Source organism: Triturus cristatus, chromosome 8, assembly GCF_964204655.1.
Source record: "Triturus cristatus chromosome 8, aTriCri1.1, whole genome shotgun sequence".
In the NCBI taxonomy this organism is placed as follows: Eukaryota; Metazoa; Chordata; class Amphibia; order Caudata; family Salamandridae; genus Triturus; species Triturus cristatus.
This window is the reverse complement of record NC_140591.1, coordinates 1,156,981,860-1,156,994,632: the sequence shown is the minus strand read 5'-3', so window position 1 is coordinate 1,156,994,632 and position 12,773 is coordinate 1,156,981,860.

The window sequence follows — 12,773 nt, the reverse complement described above, 5'->3', positions numbered from 1 at the left end:
TTCATTAACAATAGGTTTTCCTGAAAAACCAAGGGAAACATTTTGAGAGCCTGAGAGGGGTGCCCCTGGAACTTCACTACGTTTTATAGTTGTTCGACTTGCCCCTGTATCGAGTAAGAATTTTCTATCTTGACCTAATAATTCACTATGTACATACGGTCCTTCTTGATCTACAGGAATCTCGATGAGCGGTAAGTCAACTTCCCTCTCTAGGCTTGTTCATGCGTAACGCTGATACTCAGGATATTCATATTGTGCAGTCTGATACATTTGTCGTGTTGTGGTTTGTGTGGCAGTAGCAGGCAACGGTGGTGCAGCTGGCACAAACTGTATGGGCTGCTGTGAGGCTGGCATGGACTGTTGCTGAACTGGCATGGACTGTTGCTGAACTGGCATGGACTGTCCATGCTGCATAGCTCCTTGTTCATTCTGATCTTGTCTAACTAATCGTGGTCTCTCTTTTGCAATACCTGTAGCTATATTACGTTTCAGGACTGGACAATCGTGTACATAATGGCCTAGTTGCTTACAGTAATTGCAGGTTCCTTTTACAGGAGCTGCAGAATCACCAGAATGTGTCACACCCTTTTTGTGACCCTCTGCTGGTACTGTCTGAGAAACTAGCATTTTCATTTTTGTATCCTTCATGCGTCTATGCTCGTGCTCTTGTTCATCCCTAATTCTATTGTGATGATACTGTAACATTTGTAGCATTTGTGACGGAGTGTTACTCTGCCAGGTACTCTCGAATTTCAATATTCTATTCTTCACTGGAGGCAATGCATTTTCCACTAATTTTGTCACAAATAAATGTGGATATGAGTCACTACTTGCTTTTATACCACTGTTTATACCAAAACATTTTTCAAATCGAGCATAATAATCGCTTGTGTCTTCATCTTGCTTTTGTTTGCAGGCTGTGATTGCACCCCAATCTTCCTTTTTTGTAGTTAATAGACGTGGCAGTACCTGTACTAGTAAACCTGGTAACAGTTTAACTTTATCCCCGAGCCCTGAACCTGCAGTTCGGGCCCTTTCTTCCTCTACTAATGCTGTCCAGTCTATCTTTTGGTCTCCCACTTCCCACTCTTTTTCTTTCAGTTTTTCATAGATGCCAGCAGGCAAAAGCACCTTTAATATCGTCATAATATCAGGAAAGGTGTACTCTCCCATTAGTAACATGTCTTTAATTTCTCGGTGGAAACCCGCTGGGTCTTTGTCATGACTAGGTACTACTTTCTTCATTTCTAATAATTCCATTTTTGATATGGGTGTGTAAACAAATACACGGTGAAACTCATTGTCTTCGCCTTTTATTGGGTGCACTTCTCGTAAAGGATTTTGTCTATCCATATAGTACGGCGTTCTTTCTCTGTGGGGCAGCGAGAGAGAATCCGGATTTACAAAAAGGACATACTGTTTACGTGACACTAATATCTCTTTAATTAGCTTGTTACTAGAACCTCTCCATCTGTTCGTGAGTAGTTCCGTTAATATATCAGGTAAAGAACCAGGGTCAGCATGTTGGCTCTTATATAATATAAGGAGTTGCTGAATCATATAGATTCCAGCTAAACGTTGCTCGTCTGCACTGAGATTAAAAAACGTGTGTGCTACGGTCTCATCACCGTATTTTTCAGGACTGTCAATCCAGTGAACAGCTGATCTGGCTAATTCTTGCTCATCCATGGAATCGAGGAGGTGGTAACCCCTTCGTTCTCGTAGTATTTTATCTGCGGCTTGAAACAAATGTTCAGGAGACTTCAGATTTATTACAGGCGTCGGATACGTTCTGCTATTATTTGGGCATACAGAGTGTATGGGATCAGAAAAACATCTAGCATTATCACAGGATCTTCCTCTGCCTACATAGGCTATGGTCTCTGACTGTCTTGCCGAATTCCCTGATTCGGACACTTCATCTTGCTCGAACTCGTCTGTTCCCAATCTTTCTTCATGAATACGCTCTATTTCTCTACGGATTTTTCGGCACATGGCTATTATACAATTTTGCTTATCGTGTCTCCCTTCTGATATATTCTGGCTCCATCTTGTAAGAATAAGCATTGCATTCGGGTCTACCCCCGGACGGTCTTGATTTCTGATCACACAGTTTATGAGGAAACGTAACAGTTCCCCCTGTATCTCTACTTTCTGGAATTCCATAGCTCTGTTAATACATCCTGGATCTCGTCCTGTTTGAACAAAATGATATATGTTATCTAGATGCGTAGTCATTCCTGGTAACCTTGCTAAATACTCTGCGGCTCGCCTGATGCGTAATGATGCCAGGACCATTTCGTCCTCTTTACCAACCACCGGGTCATATCTACAATTTACAAGGAGTTCCTTAAGCGTACGTTCACTTACGAATTTAGGTGTACGTGAATGCGCTGATTCTTGAAAGACAAGTTTATTTATTCTGGGTGGTGTAAAGGTATTGCTAGCACCTCCCGTGGCCCCATCTGGGGCGTCGGGTGTGAATGGGTTCGTTGAACGTGACACAGCAACTATGGGTGTCGATACCACTGTAGAATCGACTGCGGGGACAGATGTGCTTGCCGAAGCTTGTATCGGGACTTGCTGTTGCACGGGGTCGGATACCTGATCCTGACGTTGAACCCCTCCGCCAGACGGTCTATGTGGTGTGGCGTTAGCATACTCGGGAGCTGTGTCGTCTAGATATGAGGAAAGAAAAACATCTTCTGCGGTTCTGGGATGCCCTTTTTGATGTACCTTAATTGGAAATAACGGGGGTGGCAAGTCTTTTGGCATCCCTGGAACAGCCTTTGGTAGTCCTTCGGCTAGAAGGGGATACATACCATTCATAAGAGCATTTCTTTGTCTATTTACTTGTTCTGACTTCACTCGGATACCTTCCTCAATTAATAGATTTTCTTGAACTTTATTTGAACTTTCTTTACTCCTCTCTTCTTGTCTACGTGCTTTTTCTGTACGTCTATGAGATTCTTTACGCCATAACTCAACAGCGTCTTTCTGTGACTGTCTGACCTTTCTTTTCCATAACTCTTCCTCCACTTTCATGATGCACTCTGCATCCCAGGTTCCCGCTGCGGGCCACCTTTGACTTTCTGGCAATCCCTTGGTATAATCTACCCATAGATCAAGAAACAATATGGCATCTAAGCCATGCTTGTGGTACATAAAATGCCCTGGAGTGTCCCTAGGAGGAATAGGAACTGCTTCTTCAAGCACCCCTTTTCTGGTAGTAATCTGTCTTAACTTCGAGAAGAGCGGCATATGGACAACTGATCTGATACTTACTCTTGAATTCACTTAATACGAAAAACACAATAATGAACAGCGAACAAAGAACAATCATTCATACCACAATATGCAAGACATTTGAACACTTTAAACATTGAACATTAAACATTTTAACAATAACCGACAATGATGACAGTCTGCCTAACTAATCACCACGCTGAATTCTTGACAATAACTGAATACTTCGGAATACTTGATATACTGCTAAACAGTACATATACACTGCTAAACAGTGCAGACCGGATTTGTGTACCCAAATCCGTCTTGACCGGCACAACCTATGTGCGCGTCAACACGCCTCCTCGGCGATGGTACTCACCGAGTAGCTCCTTGAAACGGAAGGCCTCAGAGAATGGACAGGACTCGATGACTGCGGACAGCGGACCCTCTGGACATCGGGATTTCGGAAAACCTGGTGGGCTTCTGTATACCTCGGATCTTGCTCTCTCAGCTAGGCTCTGGTCGGGATACTTCGCACTTCTCACCGCCTCGTCTGGGTTGATCGCAGCCTCAGTCGCCCCCGCTTGACCGGAGGGAGCTTACAGGAAATCCTGCTGGTACGCGTTTATGGTCCGTCCAGCTGTGGCAGGAGACCGGGCCTGCAACGCACCGCCGGCGCGTGAGATGAGAAAGTGTCCCTGTTCGGGCGCCATTATGTGGTAAATATTCTTTTTACCGAAACTGAATTTCATACGGAATCTTTAAAATAAAGTAAAATAGCTCGGAATAACAAGAGGCAGAATCCGTGGTATAAGAGGTTTTCTAAATGGGCTTTATTCCATCCAAAATGGCCGACTCGAGTCGCGGCCTTCAGGTTCCGTCACCACGAGGGTTCAGGAAGTGAAGTACAATACTTTATTGACAAGAAGTAACTTTTATAGGTCATACATTTACAATGAAACAAGTGCAGAAAGGCGTAACAATTGATAAGATAAATTAACATAGTGATACGTAATTGAAACTAGGCGTAATAAGGAGCAAAAAGAAACATGATTGGCTCTGATTATCTTACATAGGTGGATCTATACGATAATACTTAACATGGATGCGTGCGCAGCAGCATGACGTGTGATTGACGTGCAACTAGGGGGTGAAGGGGACTTGACATTTAGCTCTACATGTGGAGACGAGAAGTCTAGGGGGTCATGTCAACCTAATCCCAAATCATATCTAACATCCTATGTTTAGAGAACTATGTTATCCACAAGGAAGGACTCTCGGACAGAATCTATTCTATACTAACTGTATGTGCGTGTACAAGCGTCTAAGTGTCTATATGAGAAGCGAGGGGCAGAAAACTTTCCATGGCAACAGGGCTATGAATCACTTGCAGGAGGACGGAAAGGCTGAGTCCTTTGCTTGTGAGCTAAAGGAAATGTTTACCTAAATCACTAGACAGGAATGCATCGGCTGAAGAGCAAACTAGATAATTCGAAGGTGAAATACAGCTTCTTGGCAGGCAGGCGAAAACTGGCCGAGGCAGGCACCGTTAGCTGCACAGGGAGTAGGACAAAGTTCATGGATACAGATGCGAGCTCAAGCTGAAACTGTCAGAGACAGAGAGCAGGGAAAGGCTTTGAGGAAAGAATCGGGCCTACTTGCCTGAACTGTAAAAATGGAGTACCTTAGCCATATAAAGTCGGTGGCTTTTCATACTTAGGAATTGAATATCCAGCCCATTGATGGCGGATCTGACAGAGAACATGTCGACGGTAGACACACATATGTTTGCGTCTTGGAAACTGGAACTGGAGGGAACATACATGTACTTGTGACATGCACATAGAATCGTTGGGGTCCAAGATAGGGGACATAACTGATCAGGAAAATCCACATTTCCACATTCCCTCCTTGTCCCCTACTTGCCCTTCAAGAGATATCAATCTTCATTATTCCATCGATTTGCTCATGGAGCATCATTTCTTCTTCCTTCTTTTTCCGGCATTTTGAACGAGAACTTTGATATGGAATGCATGATGTGGCACACAGACCACAAATCGCTGGTCCACATTGTAGGCATAAACAACAACTGAAGAGCATAAGAAGGCCAATACCTAGGAAGGATAGAACTCTCCATCCCCAGGCTGATATCACACTCCAAAACCACCCGGACCACGTCCAAGTGCCTGGATTCTCGTGTATCTGGCTTACAATCTTATGAAGGCGTGTTATAGCTTTATATACAGATGGCGAATTTTCTGGTATGAATATGCAGCAGCTGGATCCGATGACCCTGCAAGCTCCGCCCCTATCGGCCAGGATGACGTCAAGGACAAGACGATTCTGGAGAACAACAATTCTCATCACTGATTGTTCCTCTGTCAGATTGCCTAGGGCGGCTATAGTCTCGTTTACTACAGCTTCAAGAGTCTTGGTGAGTCTGCGTATCAGCTTACTATTTGATATTGTACCTATATAGGGAAAGATACCTTTATTGAAATCTACATACTTGTCCCATGCCGTCTCAGTATAATCGACAACTGGGAGATCTCTACGCTCTCTTTTGTGTACTAAATGAACATTTCGATAATAATCAGGGGGAGCTAGGAAAACAGGTGGCAAAAGGAATGCTATGTAACAGGTACCATCCCAATCTAGAGGCAGACGCATATATGCCGTCTGACCACATATAAAGTAAGAATGGCGAGAAGCTCTAAATGAAGATTTCCCTTGATCACTATATTCTACTGTAGTAACGCATTTGCTATGGCCCATGTGTATGGAACCAACTTTTCTCACACATAATTCACCCTTAACTGGAAATACTGACATAGTGGGCAGAATTAATTCAACTTCGGATTTGACGTTCAAAATCATGAGGTTAGGCGTAAAATTACCTAATTTATACACTTCATTTTCTAAATCAGTTCCTGTTCTACTGGGGTGACCCTCCTTATTAGGGTGACAGACTTTGAATAAAACTAGATTCAGATTTCCCCATATCCAATGTTGTTGATAAACTGCTGTGTCTGGGTCTATGGAATTTAGTAAACTAAACTATGCTCCACAGGAGCCATTGTGTGTGAACGGATGTGGAAAGAAAGGCAGAACTCCTTTGTTATTCTGATAGGGAGGGAGTCGGCCACACACCCAACAATTGGTGGCATTACTAGTCTGATGGGAATGATGTAACATACTAATGAAGGTGTTATTGCGCAGCGCAAGTCTATAAGATAATTCATGTGGCGGTAGGTCACTAAAAGAATGTTCAGCAGTAATATTATAAACATGTCTAGAAATAGGATGATATATGTGCAAAATCACACTCGTAATGATTATTAAAACACTCAATAAAAACAGAATTAATAATGTCCTCACACAGTAGCTACGCAGTGATTTACAATACGCCTGTCGTTTCAACATTTCTCTGGTATTTTCTCTACTCAGGTCCAAGGGATACATGTCAGAGACAATTCAACCGCTTCACCTTGGAGAGGACTTAAACAATCAAATTGCTCGACTGTTTGGGCCTAAGTTTTAATTTATAGTTCTGAGAGTCATTCCTTTCAACAAAGGGAAGTTTTGAATCAGTCTGTGAGGGAGTGCAGGGCACAGTGTCTATATCCGAGGATAGTCCATGAAATTTCTTAACATGGCTGGAATGTATCCATCCTTTGCGGCCCTCCACTTTCACGGCTGTTCTTGTGGTCAGCAGGACTAGCTTCGGTGTTTTCCACCTGGGCTCCAATTGGGTTTTCCGATCGAAATTCCTCACAAACACCAGATCCCCCGGAGCAACGTCATGGGGTTTCACCTCAGTGTTGTCAGGAAAAGCTGCAGCTACCTGTGAACGACAAGATTGTAGTGCAGACATCAAGGAAGCCAGGTAATCTGTCAGCATATTACAATTAACATCAGTTATTTTACGTGGTACAGGCGTCCCCCACATATTTGGTGGCCTTCCGAAGATCACCTCATACGGGGATAGCCCTGTTCGAGAGTGTGCTACCATTCTTATGTAAAATAGTGCAACTGGTAAGGCTACTATCCAGTCAACACCTTTCTCCTTACATATTTTAGACAATCTGATTTTCAAAATTTGATTATGTCGTTCCACGAGACCTGCTGCCTCGGGGTGTCGGACACAGTGGAATTTCCACTGATATCCCAACAAAAGTGAGACATGTTTCATTAATTCGGATGAGAAAGGCTGGCCGTTATCTGAATATACAACACGTGGTAGCCCGTACCGTGGGAAGAATTCTCGAACTAACTGTTTGGCAGTAGTCGGGGCCGTGTAATCTGATACTGGGTACGCCTCAGTCCATCGGGAGAGAGCGCAGACAACTACAAGAACATATTTGAATCCTCGACATCGTTCCATCTGGATATAATCCATTTGGAGCACTTCAAAAGGATGATCAGGAGTCTGGAATCCACCCTGTTCTACGGGAACACTTTTTCCCGGGTTGAACTGACAACATATCATACAGGTACGGACCTTTTGTTTAGCTGCTGCTCGTAAATGTTTATTGAACCAAATGTGTTGAATGCTATCTAGCATAGCTTTTTCTCCTAAATGCGCCGGGCTGTGAATTGTAGCTATAATGGCTTGGACCATAGAGTCAGGAAGAAACCATACAGATTTCTCCTTCGTCATCCATCCCTGATCTGTCTGGATCCCTCCTAGTTCAGTCCATTTCTTTAATTCTTCTGCAGTAGCATGTGTCTGTATGTCAATTACGTCAAGTGCGGGATCCTTAATTGTCATACACTGTGTTGGTGTCTGAACTATTGGCTTTGTCATGTCTAATGTGCGATTCTGAGCAGTCTGTTTAGCTGTTCTGTCAGCTAAATCATTGCCTTGAGAAATGATATCAGTAACCTTCGTGTGTGCTTTAAATTTCATAATCGATATAGCAGTGGGTAGATGTATTGCGTCTAACAAGGCATGAATGAGGGGTCCGTGCTGAATGTGGGCACCATGGGAGGTTAAATAACCTCTCTCTCGCCACAGTACGCCGAAGTCGTGTACAACTCCGAATGCATAACGTGAGTCAGTGTATACATTAACTTTCTTATTTGTGGCTTGAATACAGGCTTGTGTTAGAGCAATAAGTTCTGCTGCTTGGGCTGACAAAGTATCTATACAATTTGTCTCAATAACTTCAGTGTCTGTTGTGACTGCATACGCGGCCACTAAATCTCCTGTACTTGTTCTCATGCACGATCCGTCTACATACAACGTCAGGTCTGGATCTAACAATGGAACGTCTGTCAAGTCTTGTCTAGGTTTCGTCTTTATTTCAATGATTTCAACACAATCATGAGCTAGTGGGTCTGTTCCAATTACAGGTAATAGTGTAGCAGGATTCAATGTATTACACCGTCGGATCTCTATGTGTGGTTGAAACAATGTCAGTTCATAACCGGTAAGTCTTGCTATGGTCAAGTGTTGTGTTTGTGTTCGGTTCACAAGAACCTCTACTGCATGTGGTACTTGTACTGTCAATGGATGTCCTAATACTATGGCATCGCTTTGTCTGATTGCTAAAGCTGTCGCCGCCACTGATTTCAGGCATGCAGGCAAAGCCTGAGCTACGGGATCTAATGTACTGGAAAAATAAGCACATGGCTTGCGTGATCCTGCTTGATCCTGAGTGAGTACTGACAAGGCAGTACCTTCACGTTCTGTAACAAAGAGTGTAAAATGTTTGCTATAACATGGTGTTGCTAAAACAGGTGCTTGACATAAAGCTTCCTTTAGGCTTTCAAAAGCTTGTGTATGTTCCTGAGTCCAAGGGAGAACAGTCGATGTGGCTGCCTCCTGTGTGGTTAACTGAATGAGTGGTTTTGCTAGAAATGCGTACTGAGGGATCCACTGCCTACAATATGAAGTGAGGCCTATAAAAGCCCGCACTTCCTTTTGTGTCTGGGGTATTGACATGTTAGCAATTAACTGGATGCGATCTGGTGTAAGCTGCCTTCCCTCCTTGGACAGCGAGTGACCAAGATAAATAACTCGCTGGACACAGAATTGCAGCTTAGAAGGAGACACCTTGTGCCCCTTGTCGGCTAGAAAATGTAAAACTGTCAGAGAAGCCTTTTCACATTCAGGTTCGCTTCTCGCGGTGATCAGCAGATCATCGACATATTGAAGCAGTGCAGTATTGACTGGCATGTGGATACTGTCAAGTTCTCGTTTCAGTGCTTGGCTGTAGATGCTGGGGCTTTCTGTGAATCCTTGGGGAGCGCGTGAGAATTTAAAGCTGCGCCCATTTAAACTGAATCCGAACAAATATTGGCTTTCCGGATCTATTGGGACGCTGAAAAAGGCATTCTTGAGATCAATTACAGTAAAGAATGTTGCTTCGGAATCAATTGCTGTCAATAATGAGGATATATCAGGGACCACAGGAAATTGTGGTACAATGCACTTGTTTAGTTCACGCAAATCAATAACCAATCGGTATACTGGTGGGGCAGTAGGATCAGTTCGTTTAAGAATCGGAATTATCGGTGAATTACATACATTGGAGTCTGTTTCTACAACTACTCCCTGGGCAATTAGCTCATCAATGATTTTCAGCAAAGCCACTACAGCATCATGCGGTAACTTGTATTGTCGCATTCGTGGTAGTACCACTCCTGCTTTCAATGTGACTCGGTATGGTGTAATGTTCATGCAGCCAACATCCGTAGGGCCTTGTGCCCATAGATGTACTGGTAAAGTCTGTAGTCGGGGATCCATGTCCCTAGACACATAGTGACCTTTAAAATCACGTAGAAACAACCTTACTCCTTCCGGAGAACAACATATTATGGCTCCTAGTGCTTTCAGAGTTTTAATTCCTAACAGATTTTCTGGGCATGATTTAGTAAGCAATAAATCTGTAGTTCGTGTCAAAGGTCCTATCGTAAGTGGGAGAGGCTGTGATACTTCATTAACAATAGGTTTTCCTGAAAAACCAAGGGAAACATTTTGAGAGCCTGAGAGGGGTGCCCCTGGAACTTCACTACGTTTTATAGTTGTTCGACTTGCCCCTGTATCGAGTAAGAATTTTCTATCTTGACCTAATAATTCACTATGTACATACGGTCCTTCTTGATCTACAGGAATCTCGATGAGCGGTAAGTCAACTTCCCTCTCTAGGCTTGTTCATGCGTAACGCTGATACTCAGGATATTCATATTGTGCAGTCTGATACATTTGTCGTGTTGTGGTTTGTGTGGCAGTAGCAGGCAACGGTGGTGCAGCTGGCACAAACTGTATGGGCTGCTGTGAGGCTGGCATGGACTGTTGCTGAACTGGCATGGACTGTTGCTGAACTGGCATGGACTGTCCATGCTGCATAGCTCCTTGTTCATTCTGATCTTGTCTAACTAATCGTGGTCTCTCTTTTGCAATACCTGTAGCTATATTACGTTTCAGGACTGGACAATCGTGTACATAATGGCCTAGTTGCTTACAGTAATTGCAGGTTCCTTTTACAGGAGCTGCAGAATCACCAGAATGTGTCACACCCTTTTTGTGACCCTCTGCTGGTACTGTCTGAGAAACTAGCATTTTCATTTTTGTATCCTTCATGCGTCTATGCTCGTGCTCTTGTTCATCCCTAATTCTATTGTGATGATACTGTAACATTTGTAGCATTTGTGACGGAGTGTTACTCTGCCAGGTACTCTCGAATTTCAATATTCTATTCTTCACTGGAGGCAATGCATTTTCCACTAATTTTGTCACAAATAAATGTGGATATGAGTCACTACTTGCTTTTATACCACTGTTTATACCAAAACATTTTTCAAATCGAGCATAATAATCGCTTGTGTCTTCATCTTGCTTTTGTTTGCAGGCTGTGATTGCACCCCAATCTTCCTTTTTTGTAGTTAATAGACGTGGCAGTACCTGTACTAGTAAACCTGGTAACAGTTTAACTTTATCCCCGAGCCCTGAACCTGCAGTTCGGGCCCTTTCTTCCTCTACTAATGCTGTCCAGTCTATCTTTTGGTCTCCCACTTCCCACTCTTTTTCTTTCAGTTTTTCATAGATGCCAGCAGGCAAAAGCACCTTTAATATCGTCATAATATCAGGAAAGGTGTACTCTCCCATTAGTAACATGTCTTTAATTTCTCGGTGGAAACCCGCTGGGTCTTTGTCATGACTAGGTACTACTTTCTTCATTTCTAATAATTCCATTTTTGATATGGGTGTGTAAACAAATACACGGTGAAACTCATTGTCTTCGCCTTTTATTGGGTGCACTTCTCGTAAAGGATTTTGTCTATCCATATAGTACGGCGTTCTTTCTCTGTGGGGCAGCGAGAGAGAATCCGGATTTACAAAAAGGACATACTGTTTACGTGACACTAATATCTCTTTAATTAGCTTGTTACTAGAACCTCTCCATCTGTTCGTGAGTAGTTCCGTTAATATATCAGGTAAAGAACCAGGGTCAGCATGTTGGCTCTTATATAATATAAGGAGTTGCTGAATCATATAGATTCCAGCTAAACGTTGCTCGTCTGCACTGAGATTAAAAAACGTGTGTGCTACGGTCTCATCACCGTATTTTTCAGGACTGTCAATCCAGTGAACAGCTGATCTGGCTAATTCTTGCTCATCCATGGAATCGAGGAGGTGGTAACCCCTTCGTTCTCGTAGTATTTTATCTGCGGCTTGAAACAAATGTTCAGGAGACTTCAGATTTATTACAGGCGTCGGATACGTTCTGCTATTATTTGGGCATACAGAGTGTATGGGATCAGAAAAACATCTAGCATTATCACAGGATCTTCCTCTGCCTACATAGGCTATGGTCTCTGACTGTCTTGCCGAATTCCCTGATTCGGACACTTCATCTTGCTCGAACTCGTCTGTTCCCAATCTTTCTTCATGAATACGCTCTATTTCTCTACGGATTTTTCGGCACATGGCTATTATACAATTTTGCTTATCGTGTCTCCCTTCTGATATATTCTGGCTCCATCTTGTAAGAATAAGCATTGCATTCGGGTCTACCCCCGGACGGTCTTGATTTCTGATCACACAGTTTATGAGGAAACGTAACAGTTCCCCCTGTATCTCTACTTTCTGGAATTCCATAGCTCTGTTAATACATCCTGGATCTCGTCCTGTTTGAACAAAATGATATATGTTATCTAGATGCGTAGTCATTCCTGGTAACCTTGCTAAATACTCTGCGGCTCGCCTGATGCGTAATGATGCCAGGACCATTTCGTCCTCTTTACCAACCACCGGGTCATATCTACAATTTACAAGGAGTTCCTTAAGCGTACGTTCACTTACGAATTTAGGTGTACGTGAATGCGCTGATTCTTGAAAGACAAGTTTATTTATTCTGGGTGGTGTAAAGGTATTGCTAGCACCTCCCGTGGCCCCATCTGGGGCGTCGGGTGTGAATGGGTTCGTTGAACGTGACACAGCAACTATGGGTGTCGATACCACTGTAGAATCGACTGCGGGGACAGATGTGCTTGCCGAAGCTTGTATCGGGACTTGCTGTTGCACGGGGTCGGATACC